At 57.1% G+C, this 25831-nt stretch overlaps 1 protein-coding gene across 8 annotated transcripts in view; it reads right to left on the reverse strand.

Annotated features, from left to right (window-relative positions):
• Positions 1-25831, reverse strand: part of AHDC1 (AT-hook DNA binding motif containing 1) — a 63470-nt gene that overhangs the window by 14806 nt on the left and 22833 nt on the right. For 5 of the 8 annotated variants that reach the window (XM_059135226.1, XM_059135227.1, XM_059135224.1 and 2 more), the window contains 3 exons: positions 5723-5901; positions 446-557; positions 268-305 (listed from right to left, as the gene is read on the reverse strand). The gene's annotated coding sequence lies outside the window, so the exon portion shown is untranslated. Of the gene's footprint in view, positions 1-267; positions 306-436; positions 558-5274; positions 5352-5722; positions 5902-21618; positions 22413-25831 lie in introns of those variants that run through there. The other 3 variants (XM_059135225.1, XM_059135229.1, XM_059135230.1) reach the window with 3 other exon arrangements.

Here is a 25831-nt window from a genome sequence, read left to right on the forward strand (position 1 = left end):
TCCCGAACCACCGCATGCACCAGGAACCCCTCAGGGGCCCCAGTTCCACTTGTCGGAAGCTCACCCTCTTCTAGACCCTGGCTATGGGCTCAGAGAGAAGAGGATGCCTGCCTGGGCGAGGGAAGGCCATCAGCAGGCTGGGGTGACCACTCCATCCAGATCAAACTTAAGGAGAAGGCCAGGAAATCCTACCCAGGGCATGACCTCTTCCCTCTTACCCACCCACCACCTGCCCCCCACCTCCATTTCAGAAGCCCGGCCACTCACCCTCGGCTCTGCCGCCTGGGCTGTCACACTGGAGATCTCTGTGGGCGACAAGACAGGAAACAGGGGATCTGAATTGTCAGGTGGCCACAGCCTAACCATTTGTGCCCACTGGCCTGATCTCCTCCACACACCACCCCCAGCTCCCTGGTGCTCCCTCCAGGGCACGCACCCTGCTGACCTGGGAGAGAGAGGGCCCCCGTGCCTGGGGGCTCTGCCCGTTGCTGGCTGTCAGCCGGGGGTGCTGTGGAGCAACTTCGGCCTGAGCCCAGGCCTCGGGGTGTGGACAGCGCCTGGAAAGGACCATCGCAGCTCAGGTTTAGTGAGCACCTACTGCGCGCCAGGCGCTGGGCTGGAAGCTGTCCAGGCATCGTTTCACTTAATTCTTCATACAAATCCTGTGAGGTAGGGGCTATTAATAACCCCATCTTGCAGATGAAGAAATGGAGGCTCAGAGATGAAGGAACAGCATTCATTCATATACTCATTACTTATGGAGTGCCTACTTTGCACAAAGACCGGGTAGACAGACAGTGATCAGATAATCATAAATGATTTAATTATTAGTGGGATAAGAGCTGTAAAGAAAAAGTGAAGAGTGCCTCAGGTCAGAGGTGTGACAATCATACCAGGGAGTCAACAACAACAAAAGCTCACACACTTTGGGGACACTTTCTCTACTGCCAAACAGTGGGCTAATAAGCACTTTATGTGGATTATCTCATCTAAGCCCCCTGCAAACCTGAGATCAGTAGGATTACCATTCCCACCTTCACAGAGGAGGAAACCAGCCACTGGAAGGCGGTGAGTTCCACGAAGGCAGGGATTTCTATCTGTTCACTTCTGTGTGTATCTCCCAACACCGTGACCCGCATGTGGCCCATAAGGGTGCTTCAGGAAATATTAACTGTTTCTTATGAATGAATGAATGAGGTGCAGAGAGCAATCAGCCCTGCCTTTTTCCCCGGTGGTTCTCTCTCATTCTTCTCGAGATCCAAAGGTGGGACCCAAGAAGGGTGTGGAGAGAGGGTGAGGGACAAGCACGTGGAAAGGGATGTTCTCTGCCCCTCTCCCACCTTTATCAGAGAGGCCCTCTCTGACTCCCCTCACCGTCCCCCGCCCCCCATCGCACCTCTGGCCACAGTCTGGCCCTTGCTGTGAACTCTCAGAGGCCTTTCTACTTCCCCTTCACACTATCTATCACAATTGCAACCAACTACTTGTATGACTGGCTTTTCGCGAGTCTCCCCCACAGAATGTGGGCCCTTCGTGGGCAGGCCCTGTGTCTGTCTTGTTTACCACTGTATCCTCTGACCCCAGGGCCTGGGCTTTGGATGCTACATAAATATTTACTGACTAACTCCCTGAGCTGGTCAGGGCAGAGCTGGGATTTCAATCCAGGCATGTCTGACTCCCAAGGGAGCCTGGGGACTCGGGGCCCTGACCACGGGGAGGGTCTGAAAGCTTGACCCCGATCACTTCTTAGTGTTTGGCTCTGACCTGACCCCCGGGGTCAACCCCCACCCCCACCCCCACCACACACACATGCAGACTCCCACCAGCTGCTCAGGAAGACCATGGAGTCGACTCAGGGACAAGATGGTGTGGAAAGGAACGCTCTTCCACTCTCCTGTGGTGGGCAGTGCTTTGCAACCTACAAAGCACTTCCACACATGTGACCCACTGAATCTCCCCAGCATCCCAGGAGGCAGGGCCGATTATCCCCATGGAGGCTCGGAGTGCTGGGTGTGGGACTTGCCTGAAGTCACATAGCTGCAAAGTGGCAGGATTCCTAAATCTGCCCCAAGCCCAAAGCCTGCTTCCCCTCCCAGCTCTGCAGCTCTCCCTCCGCCACTCCTGAAGGCGCTGCTCCTAGAGCTGAGGTTTAATTTAAGGCTGGGAGGAACCTTAAAATCTCCAAGCCAGTTGGCTTCCAAACCCTGGGCCTGGGGGAGCTGTGTAACATTCCAGATACCCAGGCCCTCGTCCAGGGGAGTCTGACTCACAGATCTAAAGGGACATCTGGGAATCTGTACTTTAAATCAGCTTCCTCATGGGTATCAGGTTCTGGTGCCACCTTATGCTCTTCCCATTTTACAGATGAGGAAACTGAGATCCAAAGAGGGAAGGGCCTTTGCCCAAGGTCACAAAACGGCCTGGGGAGAGCCCTTCGGTTGCTTATCCAGACAGAACATCCCTCTGACCACTGTCCCTTTTCCCTCTGCAGTTCCCAGGCCTCGGTTGCCCGTCACTGTCCGGACTGCTCCATCACTCAGGGTCCTGCTCTTGCCCAGGTTGTAGGCTGTAGGCTGCAGACTGGCTCCTCCCAGGCCAGGCTCTCACCCACTGCTCTTGCAAGAAGGACTGTGAGTAACAGGCTCACGAAGGAGGGAACGGGCGCAGACCCTGGCCCCTCCAAGTCCCATTTCCAAAGGTATGGTTGACCTGGTATGGTTGACCCGTGGCTCCCGAGAGTCTTTGCGATGCCTCCCTTCCTGAGGGTGGGGCTCACCAAGCCTCCCTGCTCTGGAGACCTCCCACTTGGGGCCCTGAGGGTGTGATCTTGGCAGAAGGGAAAATCTCCTCTCCAGTGGTTGCTTCTGTTCCACGCCCCCCCCCTTGAAGACCTTTGGGCATGTCCTCCTGCCAGACCTCCTGACTCTGTCCACTGCCCTCTCCAGCAGCCTCCAGGATCTGAGGGAAGCAGCTGGCTCCCCTCCCCACCACACCCAGGCAGCCATTTTCTTGGACCCCTCCCAAGGGCACCACCTATCCCATGTCTGTGAACAAAGTCAAAAGGGTCCTTCTGTCTGACAGTGTGCTTCTGGGTCAGTGTGTCTGAGTCTGCCATGGGGACACCAACCGCCTGGGAGGGGGCTGGGGGCCCCAACCTGCTGTGCACAGTGCCGGGAAGCGCCAGCCCACATCCTTGAGTCCCCAGCCCCACCCTCCCCCGCTGCGGCTGTGACCACCCCACCCCTTCCCCAGCCCGCCTCCCCCTCCCCCACCCACAGCCTCCCCAGGGGAGCCAGGCTGCCAGCCCCAGCTCTCACTTCCGGCCTCATGACCCTCTCTCCAGCCGGCACACTCCTCCCCCCACACCATTTCCCTCCCAGCCTGGATTCAAGGCCCAGGGATGTCCTCAAAGGAAAAACAGTGTATCAAAGGGGCTATTACTACTGCTGTGAGCCCTCCCCTGTCACCTCCCTTTGGAGCCTTTATCCCCCAGGATCTGCAGCACCCTTCTCAATCTCCTTCTGCCCCCTCCCACCCACCCACTAGTGCCCAAAGATCTTCCAACCTGACTCCAGCCCAAAAGTCTACCAAAGAGGACACTGATGAAAATAATTAACAGCAGCTGTCACTTATTTGGTATTTAAACAGAGGCACAGAGAGGTTAAGTGATGCCCTTGAAGACAAACAGCCAGGACTTGGAAGAGCCCAAGTCTGAATTTGGGTTTAACTCCTCCGGTGCAAACTTTTTCACCGTCCAGAGAGTCAGCTCCCTCCCTTGCAGCCTCCTCCAACAGTCCCAACCCTCATCACCCGTTCTAATTTTTGACTTCTAATTTACCCCTTCCCAGCTTCTTCATCCCCTCCCACCTCAGTCATCCAAACGCACTACCCTCCCTCACCACTAGGTGTCCCCTTAGAGCCACCGATGCCCCCAAGGGGAAGCAAGTCCTGCCTGGCCTCCTAGAGTCATCAGCCCCCCCCACCCAACCCCACGATATAGCACACCCCACCCCACCCTACCCCAGCCACACAGAGCTCCTTTGTGCAGCCCTCGCCCACCCCCTTCCTGCCCAGAGCGGGGCACCTGGCAAGCAGGTCTTCCTTAGACCCGCCCCTTGCCAGCCCCCTGCCCTGGGTGCCAGGTGTTGCAGGCACCACTGCCAGCTCTGGCTGAACCTGAGGGTCACCCTGCCGGGCGGCCCTCCCTTCCTCCCTCCGAGGTCACCCAGGGACTGCGCTTCCCGCCCTGCTCCACCCCCATCTCCTCCTGCCCTTGGCCCTTCCAGACTCCTGTCCTAGTCTTTCCTTCTGTCTCCCGGAGGACTCCCTCCTCCAGCCCCACCAGGCCCTCCCCACAGCCTCTCACCCCCGCCCACCTCCTTCCCCTGAGAGCTCCTCGTCCCGCCCCCCCTTCCCCGCCCAGGTCTGAAGAACTCCTCCTCCTGGAAAGTTGAAGCTGGAAAGGAAGTGACTTCAGCGATTTGGCCACAAGGCTGGGCACTGCTGAGACCAGCTCTGCTGAAGGCCTGCCCAGCCCACCTCCAAAGCACAAATGGATCCACACACACACACATACCACCCGCAAGTGTGCGCCCAGAACCCTGAACGCGAGCTTCCCGGGTGACATGCAGGGAGATCCCGTGTACACACTCCACACAGACAGTGTGCCCACATATCACCCCAGTGTGTTCAGATTCCTGGTTACACACCTATTCAGTGTGCACTAGCGCCCTGCACACATATACCATCTAGTGTGGCCCCCACCACTCTCCAGGACTCCCACACCTACCCAGGACACACTCTGAATCCTGCACTCAACACTCCCCTATAGTTCCCTCAAATGTCCCCCAGCCCAGAGCACTTATGTAACTCCTGCATACGGAACCCTGTGTACCTAAGGACAGAGCCCTACACACCGGCTCACTCACAAGCCTGAGGGCTCGCACACACGATGCCCTGTGCATTTACAGTTGGGTACACAGAGCCCTGCATCCTTCCATAGCCACACCTCCCACCCTTACCATCCCAGGAGGCCCCACCCCTAGACCTCAGGCCCCAGGAATGCTCTTTTGGAGGCTGGGTGGAGTCCCCAAGCAGGCTGGGCTCTAGGGAGCTTCCTGGAGCCTGCAGGATCCCTGTGTCAGTTCAGGGAGTTGCCTCTGCAGGGCAGGGCAGCCCCACCTGGCCTCTGGAGCCTGGGTGGGCTGATCAGGGCTGGGAACTGGGAGGCAGGTCCTAACCCCCACCCCACCTCGTAAGGATGACCTAGCCTACCTGAATTACCCAGGTCCTCTTGGCACCTCACTTTGGCCTCCCAGCTCTCTGCTTCCAGACTCCAGCAGACAGGGGTCCTGGGGGGGGGGGGTGGTCAGCAGCACACATCACGTACTCTGGTTTCTAACTCTGCCCTGAGTTCTGGTCACTGTCACAACCCTTTTCTCTTCCCAGTTCTCTCAGGCCCACAAGGTACTGAGAAGAGTCCCCAGACTAGGAGGCAGGACTCCAGGGGACTTGCCGCATAATCCATGGGCCTCAGTTCCCCTTTCTGGATAATGGGGAGATTTGAATAAGTGGGGTTAATATATTCTGATTCTATAATGGGTGACTTTTTGGCCTAAGCCAGGGGTGGGGGATTCCTGCTAAGACTGAAAAGTCAGTCCCCCTGACCCTTACTTTCTGGGAGTGGCCCAGGCACAGAACTGGCTTCCCCGTACACTGTTACCTGAACAGGCTGTGTAGACAAGGTCTGGCTCAGCAGGAAAGGCCGGTCTTTGTCAGAGATTCCAGGGTGGTCTCTGAGGCAGCCTGAGAGTTGCCCCGAAACCGGGGCCCTCTGCACGCACTTAGCTGGGCAGGCTCTGGGGTCCAGGCCGATGGGTAGACAGGTAGGCAAGCTCCCATCTGTGGAAGCAAACACAACACCCAGGCATAAGCGTGGACACAGGAGGAGCCAGATAAAGGGACCAGGAGGCTAGCATGGCTGGGGTCCAGTCTCGCAGAAAATGAAATCACCTGCGACTGGGGAACTGCACACCTGTTGACACCCCAGATTGCTGGGAAGCAATATCTTTGTACATGTACGTAGGTACATGCATGAACCTGAACACACATGCATGGGAGCCAGACAGTCCTTGGCTCAACCTTCAGCGTATGATCTTGGGCAAGTCAGTTCACCTCTCTGGCTCTCAGTTTTCTCATCTATAAAGTGGGGCAATATTATGAATTGGGGAGGCATGATTTGGGGAAACCATATACGCTAACAGCTTATTCAGAATGCAGGTGTGAGAACTGCTATTTGAAGACATGGTAAATGCAGATTTCCAGGTGGTGTGTATAGGCTGCTGGCCTTCACTCTCCTCCACGGGCAACTGGTTAGGCCTCTTGTTTTCTTTAATAACCATGGCCCTTCTCACCCGCCTCCCGTTCTTGCACATTTGTCTGCCTCCCTGGGGTCTGTACTAGAGCCCAGAGGGGGTCTGGGAACCAGGCCTCATGGACTGCTTCGGGTTCCGGCTGCCTGGGAATTTGTATGTGTGGCACAGAGCATTCCTGTCTGGGTAAATACACCTGTATGTGGGCTCCTGGGTCTATGCAGCCTTCTGTGCATTTCTAAATGTGCATGTGTCCATGTGTGTTTAAGAATGTACACACATGGGATCCTATGTTTGCTCAGTATGGTGCATGTGGTTACCTGTGTATGTGTGTGTGTGAGAGAGAAGAGGTGATGTGTACCTGGGTTCAGCATCTTCAGTTATACGTGTGGCTGTGTTTATCTGGGTCTATTCAGCTCTGTGTGTGTATGTCCAGCTGAGCCTGTGTCTGCACGTCTGTGAGGCCACGGGAGCGTGTGTCAGTCCCTCTGGAGTCACCCCAACCCCAACTGTGGTGTGTGTCTGCATGTGTACATGCTCCGCCCGTCTCTCTGCATCTCGCTGTGTCAGGAGCTAAACCGGCTTCTGCCTGTCTCAGAGCTCTCTGGATGCGTTGTGGTGGTGGTGGGGGGCGGTGCGTGTGGCTGATCCTCTGCTGTCCCTGCAGGTTTCCCATCTCGAGGCCTGTGACTGCCGGCACTGGTGTCACTGTGGATCAGTGTTACCTCCTGCTTTCTGGGCTTTCAGGGTCAAGGCTGACAGTGTGAATGGTCACGGTGTTCCCGTGGGTCAGTTCTGCTGGGGGTCACCGTGTGCCCGTGAGTGGGTCCTTGTATGCGTATGTTGTATGCCCTCATCACTCAGGGCCTGCGTGTCAGTGGGTCCTTGGGCCATGTCCCTGTGTCTGCACCACAACAGCGACGTGTCAGTGTCAACATGTGCGAGGGGGTCTGTGTGCCACGGTGTGCCTGGCAGCACAGTGGAGACTCAGTGTTTGTGCAGTGCCTTTGTGTATCTCCTCGGTCCGTGTGCGTGTGCGCGCGTGTGCATCGCATGCGAGAGACCCTTTGTGAAACAGTGTGTGTCTGTGTCACTGTTTGTGTGCCTGCTTCCGTCCTCCCTCCCTATCTCCTGCGTGCTCTCTCTCTCTCTCTCTCTCTCTGTAGGAGCCAGACAACTCCCCAAGCCTGGATTAGGGACAATTTATCCACAGGCAGAGAAGGAGAATTCCAACCTGCCAGAGCCTCCCTCCTCTGATCCATCCCCCCTTTCCCCGTGGTTGGGTGGGCACAGAAATGCAGCCCGGCAGCTCCCAAGCCCTCAGGGAGCCCCCACCTCTGCAGTTCCCTAGGGGCCCAGGAGGGCGGAAAAGATGGAAATCTGGGTGGCCCCAGAGCCCTCCAGTGGGGGTGGACTGGCTGCCCCCCATCCAGGCCCCCAGAGCTCAGTGCATCTTGGCCCTGTTTTCCTACATATGGTGGTGGGGGGGGCGGGGGGGGAGTCTGCATGGGGTCTGGCTGGCCCTGTGGGCTGGAGGGACCTCAAGAGCAAAGCTGCTCCCAGCCCCTCCACAACCTGATACTCCCCAACTGATAAACGCCAGCTTCCCCACCACCCCCGAAATGGGAATAACTGGGGAACTTGCAACTGTGCCCGCATAGGCTGGGGGAGATGCTGGGAGTGGGGGTAGTGTGGTGGGGGGGAATGCAGCAAAGGGGGGCACAGGGGGGCTGAGCTGGGACTAAGGCTCCCTTCACGGTGCTCCAGGCGCAAGGCAGAATCACATGTTTCCCATTAGCTGCTCTGGCCTCCTTGTTCAGGGGGTGTTGGCTGGGGGAGATTTGTTCTGGTTGCAGACACCAGCCGAGACCACACAAGAGAGAGAGAGAGAGAGAGAGAGAGAGAGAGAGAAGGCAAGGGAGGAGGAGAGAGAGAGAGAGAAAGAGGGAGAGGAAGAGGTTGAAGCCCAGAGGGAGAGGAAGAGACACAGAGACACACAGAGGGAGAGAAGGTGAGACAGAGAGACATGAGAGACAGAGACAGGCAGTGACAGACAGAAACCGTGAGACAGGCAGGCAGGAACACAAAAGCAGAGAGGCAGAGCCTAGTGATGGGGAGGGGCTCACAGGGGTTGGGGGGCAGGGAGGTGGAGAGGCAGGTGGAGAGGCTGGTCAGAGGCTCAGAGTGCGAGTTAGAGACTCAGAGGGACCAAAGGGGGAGAGTAGCACGGGGCCCAGGGGCAGGAGGGCGACAGGGACAAGGCATGGGGGTGCATCCCAGAGAGGGGCTGGGTGAGGGCACAGAGATGGCCCCGGCGGCGCTGTGAGGGCAGGGGGAGTGGACGCTGCGAGCGGGCCGGGCGGGGGCGGCCAGCGAGCCTGGAGCCTCCCGCCTCCTGACCCTCAAGCCTCGGCGAGATAACAGGCCGAATAGTGCTGACTTGCGGTTCAGAAATCCAATATCCTCCGCGGCGCACTAATCGACTACCTGAGCTCCCGGCCCGCGCCGAGCTGCCCCGATTAATCCTGCGGCTCCACAGCCTTAATTAGTTTAACAGTTTCAGGAGCAGAAGAGGCAGGGACCGGGGTCCCCCCCACGCTTGCAGGGACATGGACGGACCCCCATACCAACGCTGGCGGGTGCCCTGCCACCCCAGTCACACCTGCTTCTGCCCCAGAGGCCCCTTGCCATAGGGCCTGAAGAGCACTGGGTCCTCTTCCTTTCGGGAAACAGTCCCAAGGGTTGGCACCTGGGGCAGAAAGAAGGTCATGGGGGGGACTCAGACACCCCCTCGCACCCCCTCTGCTCCAGCCACCAACCCAACACACTTGTCCCTGTGCTCAGGGCTCTGAATGCTTCCCCTGTCTGCTTTTGAGGGCCCTGCGGCCTGCATGGGAAGGCCCCACCAACAGCGGGCCCCATACCACTGGGCAACATGTTGTCTCTTTAGGGTGAGAGACGAGCTCCCAAGTTACTGACAATCTCCCAACAGCATGAGAGAATCACACATGTCACTCCCCACAACAGCAGGAGAGGGACACGTGGTGACATCTCACACATCCCCAACAGTCAGAGACAGGCATGTGGGGTGGTGACTACCCTCCTAACGGGATGAGCTAAGCACGTAACCTGTCACTTCCCCCAAAGCGTGAGATGGGCACATCTGATACCCCCAGACAACAGGAGACAGGAACACACATTGTCACCCTCACCTCAGTGTAACAGACACATGGCCAGGCACTCCCACACCCGCTAATGGATGTGAAATGTGGAGAACCTGTCTCTCACACACACACACACAGACAAGCCTCATCTTTCAGGTCTGAGGAAGGGACAGCCCCACCCCCCCACCATGCTCACCACCCAATGTGAGTCAGGGACACCACCTCAGCCCTTCCCCGGGGGTCCTCCCTTCAGACACCAGATGGGCACACAACATACCCCCTGACTGCTTCAGACAGGTGACCCCCCCCAACCCTGCCATGGCTCCCCCATCGCTGGCGACAGCCAGTGTGATGCTGTCCTCTGCCTGCAGAGGCGTCACAGCTCACAGGGCATGAATGTCACCCCGGCACTGCCAAAGCCGGGCACAGCCGCATGTTGCCCCAGTGACAAACACCACTGGCCCCAGGAGGAGGTGGAGGCGCACAGGGCTCTGTGCACGACCTTGGTCCCTGGACACCAGGAGGGGAGGCGCTGCGGCCTCCCTCCTGGGTAACTTTGGCTGGTGCTGGGGGAGAGAGGGAGGGAAGCAAGTGGCCCTGGGGCATGCAGACGACCTGGAAACACCACCTCTCCACGCTGCCACCCCTGCCCCATTTCTAAGTGAATGTGGTTGTTCTCCAGGGAGGGGGCAGAAGGAGTGGCAGAGGGAGGGCTGCTGTTGGGGCTTGAGGAGCTGTTCTCAGAGATGGGTGGCAGGGAGGCAGACTGGGGGGTGCAGTTACCATGACCTCAGGCCCCAGGACAGAGAGGGGGTGTGATGACAGCTTCAGACCTGCACTGGTCCTTAGGAAGGCCCCCTCTCCAAATTCAGGCCACAGAGCCTGACAAGGAGGCCAAAGTCCAGGGGCATGACTCACCCAGGGAACAGGCCCAGCCTGCTGGCCAGAGATCGAGGAAGGCCAGGAGCCAAGGGGCCTGGGTTCAAGTCTGAGCTCCTCCCAGGCCAAGCTGAGTGACCTTGGAGCAGCAGCTCAGTCTCTATGGCTTATGGGGAGGGGGAAGGGGCAGCGGTGAGGGGAGGGCCAGAAAGAATCTGGGTCTGGAGCCTGCAGGCAGAGTCCTGGTAACCATGGGAAGGACCTCGCAGTCCAGTCCCTGGACCCACCGTTTCCTCACAAGGAACCTCAGCTTTCTGTACCTCAGTTTCCTCAGCTGGAAAGTGGGAATGATGTCAACCTCACAAGACAATGTGATGTGAAGTGGGCAGGTGCTCAAAAAATAGGAGCTTCTCACTGAGGAGGGGAAAACAGAGAGGGCGAGAGACTCGTCCAAGCCACAGAGCAAGTTAGTATCTGCTGAACTCGCCCTCTAGCTTTAGGTTTCCCACCTGAACTGCTTCCGTAAGACTCCTTGGAGATCAGTAATAAGTTGAGGGCGGGGGGGGCAAAGGGAAGATTTTGGGGTGTTGGTTACAGAGCTGCCCTCCTCTCCTGTGAAGACCAAGTGAACTGAATGGGAGTTTCCCATGCATCCCGACCTTTACCCCAAACCCCACTTGGTTCATCTTCAGACTCTAGAGCAGAGGGCCAGCTCAGGGAGGGAGGCAGCCCAAAACCCAGGCCTCCATGACCAAGGCCTGTATCTGGTGCTTAGAAGGTTGGGGGTATCTGGGATATCAGTTTTCAGAGCCCGCCCATCTTACAGGAGTCCAGAGAGGGACAGGCCTAGCCTGAGGTCACACAGCATGACAGCAGCAGAGCCCAGAGCCCTGGCCAGGGACAGTCTCAGAGCAGAGTCCCTCTAGCCCCTGGGGATGGCTGGAGCTGGGGAGCCCTGGGGGACTGAGCAAAACGTGGCGACAGATGGCCTGCCGAGGCAGCGGCGATCTGGGCGGCTGGCAGGCATGCTCGCTCCCGCGCAGGGAAGCGGCTAATTTTAGCTGAGGCCTCGATGCCAGCTTTGTTCCCCCCACCCACCCACCGAGGGGGCCCAGCATGCCTTGCGTGCAACCCGCCTCCCCCAGGCACCCCTACTCCCCTGCCGGCCCCTTGGTGAGTAGTGCCCAGACCCCAGGGTCCTAGAACTGTCTGCCTGACCAGGTCTCATCACATCCAGAGGCAAGGGCTAGGCCCTGGAGACCTGGCACCCCCACCCCAGGGCCTGTTTCTCATGACTCCAAGTTCATTCCTTGAAGAGGGTGGCAGGGAGGAGAGCCACTACCCAGACTGAGAGGGAGGGCCTGACAGAAGGGTCTGATACTCCTGGGGAGTGGGGGGCAAGGGGAGGTGGGGCACTGTCCACCACTCTATACTTAAGGGGATGAGACCCATATTCTAACCCTGCCCCAGACAGACTCTTCTGTGCTGGAGTCCCCCCTGGTGTTGGTAAGCAAGGGGCAGCAGCCCTTCTACCCCTTCCCTGTTCTGCATAACTTTTAACTGTTCCAGGAACTCAAAGTACTTTAAAGAAGTCAGAGATAGAGCAAGGCACCCTTGTGCCACTGGGGGAAACTGAGGTACGGTCAGAGACAGTCATCAATGTAGCAGGAGAGGAGACCAATCCCAGGGATCTGTGAGACCCAGACATGCTCTTCTTTGAGTTCTTACAGCGAGGGGGCTTCTTGGGCCAGCTCAGCCCCTGAAACTACCTTCTGCCCTGACCTGGGCTCCTAGAAGGTAGACTAGATGGTTGGAATCTGCATTCTAAAACCCCAGAAAGGGAGGGCTGGCACTCTTGGCTTCTGGGACCCCACCTCCTGTAGGTTCTATGGCCTTAGAACCTCCCCTTCCCATCTCAGATTCAACTACAGGTGCCAGCACATCTGGCCCCTATCTGAAAAGGGAATCCTTTGGGGAGACTCTGGAGGGCCCCCATCCCTGTTCCAAACCCAGGGCCATGGGGAAATCACCAAATGGAAAACAGAGGAAGACAACTTGAAAGAAATCTATGTATTTAAAGAGAGTCAGAAGAGAAAGAGAGGGAGGGCAAAGGGAAGGCGCGGAATCCGATTCAGGAAGAGAGAGACAGAGGAGGAGTGTGGGGGGCAAGAGACACAGAGCAGAATGGGGCTTAAAGAGAAGGAGATGGGGAGGGAGGGGATGAGAGAGAGAGAGAGAGAGAAGGAGGGAGAGAGGACAGGATGCTGGAGGAAGGAACACAGCAAAAGGGACTCAGAAGAGAAGGATAGAGGAGGAAGAAAAAGACAAAGACAGAGAGACAAGCAGGATGAGGCAGAGACAAAGACAGAGAGAGAGAGAGAGCAAGATCCACACAGAGGGGAAGAGATGGAGAAGGAGCCTGCCACAGACAGGGCAAGGCACAGAGAACTAAGGACACCACAGGGAGCTGGAGACAGACAGGGACTGACACACCCAGAGACCAACAGAGACAGTCGGGAGAGGGTGAGACACACTCAGAGAATGGGGCGGGAGGAAGGGGGAGACACGAAGTGATAGAGTGTGTGGGAAGGGGTGGGGGGGGACAGCACAGAGTGAGCAGGGAGGGGGCACAAAGAGGGGGGAGATGTCGTCGCCAGAGCTGGGGGGGGGGGACAGAGGACAGAAATGGAATGTGGGTCTGGGCATGAGGCTCACAGATGCATCGGCTCCGGTTTCAGCTGGGGCAGTTGGCTGCTGGGGGGCGGTGGGGGGGAGAAGGAGCAGAGCTGGTGAAGGAGGGGGGCCTGTTGCCATGGTTGCGGGCACGGCAGGGGCACAGCCGGCAGGGGCACAGCCGGCTGGCACTTGGAGTTCTGGGCATGGTAGGGGGCTGACTGAGGGGAAGGGGGGTGGCGATGAAGAAGCTTCACCCTGCCCTCGGGGCTCTACCAGGAAGAAAGTTTCCAGAGACAGGATGGGAGATGTTGGCACTGAGGAGGGCTCTGGGCCCTGCTCAACCCCATGGAGGCTGGAGGGGGGGTGGGTACCACTCCACAGGTCGCCTGTGGGTCTCCCAGGTTTCCCCCCCCCTTGCCGCAGGCTAGCCCCTGGGGACCCTCCAAGCTCCATCCCCTCCAGTCTAGCTGAAGCTCCCGCATGCTGCTGCTGCTGTTTTTGCTTGCAGGGGAGCAGCAAGATTGTGAATTCAGGATCTGTAATCCTAACGCAGAGCCCAGGCCTACCGGGCTCCAGTTGCCAAGGCGACGGAGGGTCAGAGGGCAGCGCGGGGCGCCCGCTCCTCCAAGTCAGAATCCCAATTGTTAAAGCCCAAGAATAAACAGCTGAAGCGCCCGTGGGGGGGCTGGGAGGGGGGCTGAGGTCTGCATCGGCTCAGTGTGGTGTTGTCAAGCGAGATGTCACTAATTGTCTGAAGGAACGGGCTGAGGCAGCTCTTAACTGCTTCTGTGCCACCGGAGACACCTTGGCTGCCTGGCTCCATCCCCCGGGCCTCCCAGCATTCCTCAGGGCCAGGCTGGTGCTGGGAGTGCTGGCCCAGCGTAATCTCTGCCTCTCCTGCATTGAACCCCCACATACCCTGGCTCCCAGCAACTCCTCTTTGCCCAACTTGGAACCTCCCACCTGCCAGCTAAATCCTTATGTCCCCAGAACCAGTACCCCCCAATTACTGGGCCCACAAAACAGCCCAGAACTGCCCGTTTGGCTGTGAAAGCCATCCCAGCATCCCCAGCATCTCCACCTCTGCCTCCCAGAAGTCAGGGGTTCTGATATGGATCGCAGAAGAGGACAGACTTCGGGGCCCTTCAGATCTTCGGCGGCTAGGCAAAGGCCTTCCTAGAGGAAAAAGGTCTGTGGCATCTTTCTGTGCAACTCCTGACTCAGGCACACACCAGAACCAAAAACCTGAATGGGGCCAGGAAACCCCATTTCTAGTGTGGGGTGGTCTACCTGCTTGCTGTGTGACTTCTGGGTACTCTCCCTCTGGAGCCTCCTCCATCCTCCAGCACCAAACATCTGGTAGCGCCTATTCTGAGCCAGGCTGTGTCTGCAACCTGTGCCCAGAGGATCTCCCGATCCGGTGGGTGGGAAAGGCTCTTACACAAAGTAGAAAACAATCTGAGATCCATCAGGTAAGCTATTCCAGGAAAAATACGGAGCAGTCTGGTACACAGTGAGCTGTCCGGTGGACTGCAGCTAGCTAGAAGCAGTAGTGTACTAGCAGCCCTTTATTACAGAGGGTCACTAAAAGGGTGTAGGTAATCAGGAAAAAGGCGGGGGGCAGGATTCTGGAAGGCTTTCCTGAGAAAGTGGTACCTGGTTAAGATTTGGACAGGTGAGCAAGAAGGTAGAGTGCTCCGGAAGAGAGATCTTGTGAGGTCCTTGAAGGGGAGCTGAGCTCTAAGGTCTCAGGGTCGCCAGTTGAGCCCCTTCCAGGGTAGGAAGGAGGCGGCCTTCTGTGGTCTCCCTGCCCCGCAAGGCTGCCCTGCCTCCTCCTCCTCCTCCTCCTCCACCCAGTGCGCCTCGGGATGGCAGGAGATTGGCGCCTGGGGGCGGGGCACCGTGGGCAGGGCTCCCAGGGATTGGTAGTACCTGGAGTGATGTCACGAGGGGCGGTGCCAGGGCTTCGGGCACTCCCCTTGCCTCAGGTCCCAGACCCCTAACCCCAGGCCCGAAGCACAGACCCCGGGAGGGGGCGCTCAGGCTACCTGGCCGCCTCCCCACCATCAGGTGGCGGGTGGGGCTGGGGCGCTGTCCGTGGGCGGGGAGCTGGGCGCGGAAACAGGGGATCCCCCAGAGAGGGCCCAGCCCAGCCCCGGGCTGCATGCGTACAAAAGCGACTTGTTCTTTCTTGGGATGCCTGCGTCTTCTCAAACATACCTACGGCCACACTCCGGGGACAGCTACACCCACACATTGCTGCACAAAGCCTGCCGGGGTGGGGACTAAGGGGCCCTTGCCAGCCCAAGGGGTCAGCTTTAAGAACATTGCCCCAACCACCGTTTGCCACAGGCTCAACACCGTTCATCTCACCCCATCCCACCCCAAGTGACCTGGATACTCCCATAGCCTCACATGCAGCTCTAGAGACACTGATGCAGTCACATTCTCACAATTATCCCCTCCCTCAGACCATCTGTAGCTCACCAACTCCTTCCAGCCAGAGTCAGACCTCCAGCTTCAGCAGGGTCACCGCATCATGTGTGACCTTAGCACACAATGAAACCCATTAAGGTTCCTTTTTACTGAGCACTTATTCTGTGCCAATCCTTTTAATTACCCTTTGTGGGGAATGGTATTAGTCTCATTTTGTGGGTGGGGAAACTGGGGTTTATGTTAACTAGCTCACCTAGGGCAGAAGGATTTGAACCCAAGACAAACTTGACTTCAGAGCCCCTGTTCTCGGTATTGTTTCTGCCAATCATCACACCACCTTACACTCTTACACCCCCCCACCCCGCCACAAAACCACAGAGGGCAAACCCATCTCAGAGTCAAGGTGTAATTCCCCACCCCAAATACATGTCAATGTCACCGCCTAGGATCAGGCAGTTTCTCTCACTCCTCAGACAGTGTACGTGTGCCGAGGGGAAAGAGTGTCCTACCTCTTAAGCTTTGCATCTCCAGGGCTGGCCGTCAGTCATTATAAATGGGGCACCAAGTAGAGCAGGGCCAGAACAGGCTCCCTCTAACCTTTCCAGCAGGCTCACCTCCACCTCCCCTGACCCCAGGATGACAAAGCACTGCCAGACTGGCTGGGGCACCAGGCCTGCAGCTCTCCCGGACCCCTTGGGCCATGATCTTCCCTTACCCCTAACCCCTGCTGGGAACAAGTCGAAACAAACTCCTTCCTGGGGATGTCAAAGCACCTTTCCTGGGGGAGGCGGCTCTGTGATCCCCTGAGCCTGGCTAGGGAGAAGGATCAGGTTACTCTTGCCCCAGCTGTGCTTGGACTCCTTGGGGCTGACCTTTCACCTCATCCAGGCCAGGACCCAAAGGGGACCAGAGTACAGCCCTCACCTCCTGTTAACCCTCTGCATTCCTTATCTTTTCATGGGAGGGGGTGGAGAATCTGCCAGGATCCAGAGGGTCCTGGAAACCCAGCTAAGCATGCCAACCTCGCCCCACCCTCCCATCCTGGGGTCCAGTTTCCCAGAGGGCTTGACAGAATGCTCCTCCCTGCCCCCTGCCCAAGCTGCCCGGCCCTGCCAGGATCAGATACCTCCCTCAGCCTAAGCAGCTGAAAATGACCTGGGCTATTTTCGCTCTAGGATCGCGTTGCAAACTCCCCCTTGAGCTGGCAGCTTCCCACATCCCTCCAGACCATTGCCCCTTACTCCTCATCCCTAACCCGGAGCCATTGACTTAGAGAACAGGAGGACTTTTAAAGACCACAGGCCTAAGCCCCTCCGATGGGGAGACTGAGGCCATGGGGGAGTCAGTCACAGGGCTGGGCAGAGAACCAGGCTTCCTGGGGCTCCGCCCAGGTCTCTTTCTACTGTCTAGCACAGCCTGCTCTGTACCCTAGATCTCAGAGCCTCTGACCCAGCCAAACACCCAGCCGACCTCCTCCAAGCCCCGGAAAGTCACAGTGGAGGCTACCCACAAGTCTCTGGGCTGCCCTGCATGTCAGAAACCGCTTCTGCCACACTCTTCTCTTTGTTTAGAACTGGGACCAGGTCTGTACCTGTATCACAGCTATGTGGATCATGGGAATGTTTTGGCAGGTGCAAACAGGGAAGACAGACAGGGAGACTGAGGCCTAGAGGAACGGGAGGTAGAGTCAGGCTTCTTGAGGTTTATATTGCAAATACTTCCATGTTCTCAGCAGCCCCCTGCTCAAGCTTCTTGGTACCCCCCTTTTCCACTCCTACCAACCCAGCCCCCTCCAGGCCCCTGCCCCCCTCAAGCCCCAGTCCTCCTGGGCAGGAATGTGACTGGTCAGGTCTGAGCTGACCACATGAGTGGCTATAAGGCGACAGACCCCCCATCCTCCCATCCCCCAAGCCTGGGGGAGCTCACATACCAAGGCAAGATTGGGGGGGGCTGCGCAGCTGCTTTAACCCTTTGCAGCCAGGCTTTTAGGGTGAAAAGAGAGGTAACTTTACTTGTAATGGCCACTCCCATTTGAGTGCTGCGGGGCAGTGCGGGGGGGGGGGGTGTGTGTGTCATGCAAGCAGAACTGACTTTACTGAGGAGGTGGAAATGAGGGATTTGCCCTTCTAGTCCCCGGTAAGAAAAATTATCCTTTGCCACCCCAACTGTTTAATCTCATCTCCCATGACATTTGGAAAAACAGTCAAGAGCTGGTGCTGAGGAGAGAGAAGGAAAGAACAAATCACGAACCCCAACCTCAGGAGCCCCTAGTCTGATGGGAGAAATATAACCCTGCCCTGGGGAGTCTGATGGGGGAGACTAGGCACAGAGGTTGGGACAAAGAGCTGTGAGCCGAGCAGGGAAGAGCACGTCGCTGTGCAGAAGTGGGAGGAAGCCAGGGCAGGGCAGGAGCAGAACGAGCCAGGTGGGGTCAGATCAGGCAGGCTTCCCGGAGGCCCCTCGGCCAACACCCCTCCCCCCCGGCTCTGGAATCTCGGGGGTCAGGGCTGAGGGACAGCCCCGCCCCCTGCTCCCCTCGGGCTCAGGAATTCCACCAGCCAGGGGGGGGGGGCAGCTGCTTCGGCCTCAGTCCAAGTTGGCTCCCACTGGACCGGGAACTGCAGCTCCTCCTCGGCCCCCCACCCCCACCCAAGCCCCTGGGCTGGCCCCCAGCCCCCTCCCCTCCCCCTCCCTGGCTGGCACCGTGAGTGCCAGGCGCTGGCAGAAAACAAACCCGCCGGGGTGGGTTTGCAGGGAGCGGGGTAACCTTGACACAGTTGCGGCAGTCGCTAATGGCAGACACACACTCCGCCTGTTCTGGGGGGACTGTTGCCGTTGCTAGGAAACCGGCAGCCGCGTGAATGGAAATGGGTCAGTAAACCTGGGGAGAGATAGTGTGACACTCGAACCACTGCAGCTGCTCCAGCCCACACCGAAATCCCTCCTCTTCAATATTTATCACTCCCGCCTGGGCCCTCAGCTCCTGCCAGACCCTGCACCAGCCTGGCCCTCAGGCCCCCCCCAAGGCTCAACAGGGAGGAGGGAGGAGAGAACAGATGGGGGGGTTGCTTATCCGCTCCTTGGGGGGGCCCCCCAGGCGGGATGGAACTGGTTCTGGAGGAGATTGAACAGGAAACAGAGTCTAATCCTGCGGCAGGGAAGGGGTTAAAAGGTCAATTCACGCCTGTTCCTGACTTAGGCACCGTGGTAAAATTACTGCAAGTGTGAGCAGGCTAGCAACCGCCTGCTTGCCTACCTGCGGAGGCACTGATTAAGACCGGAGACCTCCCTCCCCAAGAGATGGAGGGGGAAGAGGCACCCAAAACAGCGCCAGGATTCGCTTGCAGCTTGAAAACACCTTCCCTTACAGCCAGGCAATCTCCCTAATGTAGCCCAAGCTTTCTAACAGCTAGAACCGATGCCTCTAGCACAATCTGATAAGCACCCCAAATGGACACGGGCTGCCTATTGCCGTACAATAAATACCATCCTGTACACACACACCCCTCCAACAGCCAGACACTCACTGTTCAGGAAACCTTGACAACACCCCTGCATGAACACCGCCCCCCCCCATACAACAGGACAACTGCGATTCAGAACAGTGCAGTTCAGCTCAACACCTACAAACAAGCCCACAAACCTAGGCACAGGCAGAACAGTCAGATTGTGCCCAACCTTCCCAGTCAGGCTGGGAAGTTAGGCCTGTCCTAACCCAAAGCCTGGCTTCTCTGGTTCATCTGTTTCTTTCTTTCCCGTTGCCAGCTTTCTTGTCTTGTTCACTGCCCCCCACCCCATATACTGCCCCTGCAGTCGCTTTTCTGGCCACACCATCCCACAAGCTAGCTGCCCTGGGCACCGCAAGCCTCCCCTCACCCCCCCCCCAAATCCCTGGAGGCTGACCGGTCACTGACACACACATTCCCTTCCCCTAGAAGCAAGCAGTCTCACAGCCCGGGCTGACACGAGCTCTTATTCTTGGGCCTTTCTACTGACAACAGGGACCCTGGGAATCGGCAGCACCACTCACTTGGGTGATATGCCCCCTCCACCCACCACAATCTCAGCCAGTGTCCCTGAATGGTGTGTCTGGGGAAGGGAGTCTCTCCAGTCTTCTAGAGGTGGGGATACCTCCACAGGAATCTCCCATCTGACTCGGTTCTGTGTGCTCCTATCTCCTAGGATACATCAGTCAACACAGTCTCAGAGCCTGTCAGAGCTGGAAGGGGCCTCAGGGAGTCACTAATCCAGCCTTCCCCGCTATGCAGGAGGAAACCAGGGCCCAGAGAAGGGAAGCAGCTGCCCAAAGTCACACAGCCCCATAGTGGCTTCCAGTCCCTTTCTCTTCTGCAGTCCCTCACTGAGAGCTCTCTAAGGGCTGGAGAGAAACTATAGGGATACAGGCAGCCCTGGAGGGCTTCCCTGAGGCAGAGGGAGGTGGGGCTGGATTCAATGGGAGAGAGTCTACAGTCTTAAAGGGGAGTTTCTGAGAACTGACCAGCCGTGCATTCAGAGGCAGGCATCTGGCAGCCCTGGAATCTGGGCCACAAAAATTTGCTCGAATCTAGACTATGCCAAATGATCTGATGGACACTCATCCCTACCCAACTCCCTAGTCCAGGCTCCCCCTCTCGGCCCCCCCACCAAGCTGAGACCTAAACCAGCTGCCAAACCAAAGGTAAAGGAAGACTGATCTGTTCTCCATACCTGGCCTTCAAGGTACATTCTAAGGACTCGCTGCCTTTTATTATTTAAATAAATCTCTCTGCCAGGAAGCCTGGGATGCTCGGGAAAGAGGTGTCCTGCTAGGTAGCTTTTATATCAACTCCATTTTGCAGAAAAGCAAATCGAGTCTCATAGAGGTGGGGCAGTTTGCTCAAGTTCACACAGACAACAAATGGAGCCTTGAGTTCCTTCCAGTACATAAGGAAGGCCAATCCAACAGGAAACAGGGAGAACTGGGGGGGGGGGGGGCATAAAGGGGAGGGAAGAGTGGGAGTTGACACAGGCCCAGGCCCAGGCCCAGGCCCAGGCCCAGGCCCAACATCCTGGGCTGAGGGGGGAGCCAACAGGGATCTGAATTTGAATCTGGATATCTGGGCTCCACCCGCACCCCCTCTAGCAGAGGTGGAGTGAAAGGTCAGCACAGAGATGGGAGGGAGCAGAAAGAAGAATTCGCTTTCAGCCTGCCTAGGCCATACCCTAGGGAGCCAGGCCAGGGGCTGCCTCAGCTTCCCCCAGCCCAGAGCTCTTTTCCAGGCCCCACCCCCACCCCTTAGGAACAGCAGGAGTATTGTGAGACCAGGCCCCCTCTGCTGGCCTCAGTTTCTCCATCTGTACTAAGAGCTCACCAAGCAGGAAGGACTTCTAAGGGCCCTTCCAGCTTTAACAGAGTTTAGTGACCTGTCCTAGTTTTCAGTTCCCAACACACATTCAGAGGTCTCTCCCCTAGTATGGAGCTAGCTGAACAACGTTAACTATGTGCTCAATGAATAAATGAACACAATGAAACCAACATCTTTCCATCCTCCTCAGCCTTATTGAGAGCCACTACTTACCTTGGGAAGCCAAATTTCGCAGGGCTGTTAGAGGGGAAGGGGATTCAAAGACTTAAGGGCTCTGAATGAGGCGGTGTGTTACACAGGTGCCATTTATTTCCTGTCCTCACTCTGTGCAGACACTATGGTAATTTGCTTTAAACATTGTGCAACTTTAAGCTCCATAACAAGGCCACAGCCTACCTACTATTATCTAGTTTTTCAGATGAGCAAAGGGACTAAGGAGTGAAGGGACTAGCTCAAGGTCACACTGCCAGTTGCTCTAAGGCTTTTGTTGAACATGGTGAGGGTGTGATGGGCTGGGGCGAGAAATGGAAGCTGAACAGGGACCCTTGGCAAAGGGAGAGGTAGTCCACCCCAGGCGAGGGAGGTGCCGGAGTTGCCAAAAGGCTCAACAGTTTGCAGAGGCCAAATGGTACTGGAACTAGCAAAGTGTGGGAAAGCATCCCTTCCCCTCCCCCACAAAGGGCCAGGTAGATCTCCTTCCCTCCCCCTACTCACAGTGCCAAAAGTGAGCCCTCAGAGGTCACTTACCTACTCCCCTGGATCTCAGGGTTCCTCTAAAAGGAACCCCCTCCCTCCCGGGAGCCCTTTTCTGGACTTCAGGACCTGCAAGGTGCAGATCCGCCCCCAAAGAAGGCTGCCGCCAACGTCCAGAAAACGTCCAGGATTTTTCCGGCACGTCCGCCCCCCACCGGCTCCGCGGCTGCCGGAGGTGAGGACCGTTGGGGGGGGGGTTTGTTGAGAGAGGATGGCCTCGCCTCCCTCCTAGAAGCCCTGAGGCGCCTCTTGCTCAAGCAGGGAGGCTCTGGTCCGCAAGCCCAGCCGTTCTCGGGCCCGAACGGTCCGCCTCCGAGTTTTCCCGCCGCCGCCGCCGCCGCCGCCGCCTCTCAGGCTACCTGGCAGGCCTGCGCTGCCCCCTGATCCCTGCCACCCCCCCTCCTGATGAGGCCGCGGAGCTTCTGACTCCTGGAGGAGGTGACGGGCCGAGAGGGAAACCAGGCGGCTGGGGGAGGGGCGTTGCCTGCACCTGGCCCCTCTCCGCCGCCCAGGCCGGGAGGGGCGGGACTGGACCCCCGCCAGACCCGAAACGAGCGGCAGGGGGAGGGGAGGTGTGCAGCCCTCCACTCCCGCGGCCGGGGGGCGGGTAAGATCTCCCCCCACCACAGCCCTGGCCGCGGAGGCGCCCTCTAGGGTCGGGCTACGAGGAGCCCCTTCCCGAGCCGCGCGCTCAGCCCGCTCCCCCGGCCGGCCGCGCTCTCCAGCTGCAGGAAATTCCAGAAGCTCTCCATCATCCCGGCGCAGCGCTCAGTCCGGGCTGCCAAGGCTCCCCGAAGGAGAGCCACATGCCGGCCGGCCGCGCGGCCCGCCCTCGCCACCCCCCCACCCCAACCCGGCGAGGCAGCCACGTCGGGCCGGGCGGGGGCCGGGTCGGCCGCCCCTTCCCGCGCCCCGGGCCCGGCGGAATGCGTGGCAGCCCCGGCCGGGGGCTATTTTGAGCGGGAGGGGAGCGGCCCAACCTCGGTGTTTTCGGCTTTTTCCTGGCCCCCGGCCCGCCCTCCGCCAGCCCGGGCCCTCTGCTGCCCGCGGAGTGGGGGGGGGGGGTGTCACGTGGCGGGGGGGAAGAGGAGGGCCGCCGCGATCCGGCTCGGGCTCCGGCCCGGGTCCAGGCCCGGGAGGCGCCCGGCGGCAGTCGGGACCTGCGCTCTCCGCCCCGGCGGAGCGGCGGGATTATTAATAGCGCGCTTGGCTCTGGCGGCGGCTGCGGGGCGCCCGCTACCTGTACGCCCCTCCTCGGACAAGCACTGACAGCCTGGGCACTCCCGCCCCAGCGACGGACTCAGGCCTCACTGGATAGCGCCACTGTGCCCCAGTGGCCAATCACCGGCCTCGATTTCCTTACCTGTAAATTGGGGATGTGCCACCTGGCTTTATATAGTGGTACCAAATAAGGATTTTGCTTGCTCTGTGCCTCTTTTTGGGCAAAACGCCTTCCCTTTTGGGAGCCTCCGTTTTTCCATTTATAAAATGAGGGGGTCCGAGAGAACTCTTTCCAGGGCAAGAATCCCTTACATCTGAATAATGCATTTTCACTTACAACCCGATTGAACTTGTCAATTACCAATAGTAATAGCCAACACTGAGCACTTGCCCTGCATTGGTTAACTCACTTGAAGATAAGGTTCCCATAAAGTAGGTAATATTCCCTTTTCCTGATGTAGAAACTGAGGCCCAGGAAGGTTAAGTGATCTACCAAAGGTCCAATGGAAGGGGCCAGAGTCAGATAAACTTAGGCTCCAGAGTCTGAGTTAACTACTGAACTACAGTACCCTGAGACAAGCAGGACAAACCCTGTCCCTTCTTACAGTGGAGGAAACTGAGGCTTAGAGTGTCATTTGCCCAAAGTTACCTTTGGCCAGTTAGTGGCAGAGGTGAGCATCCAACACAGATCTTCCAATTCCTAGTCTAACACCCCATTGCAGCCCTCCGAATCTGCTCAGCTTCTGCCCTGGGGCAGCTAGCAGGGTTCCCAGGATGGAGTCTTAGAAATGAGCTCACAGGCACTATCCCCATGGCTGCAAAGCTATGTCCAGGGCCCTAGGAATCACCCTTTGTTCCCAAGGGACTGACCCAAGCTTCTGGGCCCAGAGGGGTCACCAATCCACCAAACTCTAGACTTAGCCTAGCCTTAGAGCCATGGAGGTGGAGGAGCTAGGGATGAAGGGAGATGGCATGGCGGGGTAACAGCCTGCGACAGAGCATGGAGTTGCTTCCTGCCCCCACTCAACCTCCAGCAAGGAAGCACAAAGGCTGGCAGGCCCCCCACTCCGCCCCGGAAACCTGGCAGTTTATTTCTGTCTCTGGGCCCCCTGTTTCCACAGAGCCAGTCCAGGAAGGCTGGCAGCAGCTGGCTTGGAGGGGTGGAGCTCCTGCTCCCTCAAGGGTCCAGCTGCTACCCTGCCCCACCCCCACCTGCCAGGCCAGACCAGACTCCAGATTCAGAGGTGACACTGGGATGAGGGAGGGAAAAGCTGGAGGCCACTTGGTCAGGACTACAAAGGAGGGACCCCCCTCCAACTCCCAATCCAGCAAAAGATGCTCTCCCAGGGTGAGCCAGCCAACACCCAGTTCTGTATAACCTTATAAGAGTATAACCTCTGGTGTGTCCAACTCTATTTACTCCAGATCATTCTGGCTGATGATTCCTCTGGATCATGGTCCCAAAGAAAAGCCCATTTCTAAACCTGTGCTGCCCAATATGGTAGAAACTAACTATTGAGCACTGGGAACGTGGCTAATTGGAATTAAGATGTGCCATAAGCACAGAATATGCATCAGGTTTTGAAGTCTGAAATATGAAAAAAAAAAAAAAAGTAAAATATCTCAATACTTTAAATAATGATTATATGTATTAAAGTGATAATATTTTGGATATACTGGGTTGCTATATTATTAACATCAATTCACTTATTTCTTTTTACTTTATTTAATGTGGCCATTAGAAAATTTAGATTACATACATGGCTCCCATTACATTTCTATTGGACAGTGTTGTTCTAGATCCTATGGTACTCTGGCTTAGGGCCAAGACTTTGCCTGCTCTAGATCAGTATCTGTGTGGCTTTAGCTCACCCACTTCCCTATATTCAGACCACAACCATATGTGTTGGTCTAAATCTCACCACCCCACACCACTCCACCCCAGTCTTTTGTGAATCTAGGCTCCACCAGAGATTATGGCTTTGTTTGTTTTAAACCACTCTCTATTACTAATTTCTTGTTCATCAATTCCTAACCCCTAGATCCCAGCAAGACCGTGGATCTCTCTTCCATGTTAACCAGGCTGACAGTCTAACACCACAACCTTATTTGCTTAGATTGCTATCTAGTAAGATTGAAGATCAAGATACCCTTAGGAAGAATGGGGTTCTAGAGTAAGGGTTGGCAAACTATGGCCCGAGCGCCAAATCCAACCTGCTGTCTGTTTTATAATTCAAGTCTGATGGGAACACAGCCATACTCATCCATTTATGCATTGTCTATGACTGCTTTCAAAGTACAATAACAGAGCTCAGTACTCATGACTAAGACCCAGTGGTCTACAAAGCCTAAATTTTTTTTTCTTTTTTTTTTTTTACTGACTCTTTACAGAAGTTTTGCCAACCTCTTTTCTAAATGACCAACAAGTCCAACCCACCAGAAATCTAGATTCCAGCCTAAGACCATGATCTAGTCTAATCTAGATCCCTTCCTCCTTAGAGGATACTGCTGACCAGGGTCTAAACCAGAGCCTGACATGCACCACATGCTGTCTGGGTCCCAGATTCCACTCTGATCTCAGGAGATGGCCTGGGTTACTCTTTTCTGGGATGGAAAGGGTGTCTCCACTTCTGAAGTGCCCTACAGGGATCACAGCCCATTTGAGAATGGGGAGGGAGGGATGATTCCAGAGACAGCACAGGAGGCTGTGTCCAAGAGTTAGTAGTAAGCCCTCCTCTGCCAAGGGGGCAGAGCAGAATCTCACCTAGAAGACAGAGCAGGTCACTTAGCTGGGGGTCATGTGGGACAGATACCAATCCGCCAGCAGCTAGACAAGGGGGCTTTAAATGGAGTCTTCATCTCTAGCTCCACACCCCCAACCACCTGATGCTTATCACGTCAGGTCTGGATGGCACCACTACACACCCCTTTTCCACCATTCACCTCAGCTCTGCTTTTCCACAGCTTTCTCTGAAAGTCCTCTCAC

The sequence above is a fragment of the Mustela lutreola genome, chromosome 10 (genome assembly GCF_030435805.1).
Source record: "Mustela lutreola isolate mMusLut2 chromosome 10, mMusLut2.pri, whole genome shotgun sequence".
NCBI classification, from domain to species: Eukaryota; Metazoa; Chordata; class Mammalia; order Carnivora; family Mustelidae; genus Mustela; species Mustela lutreola.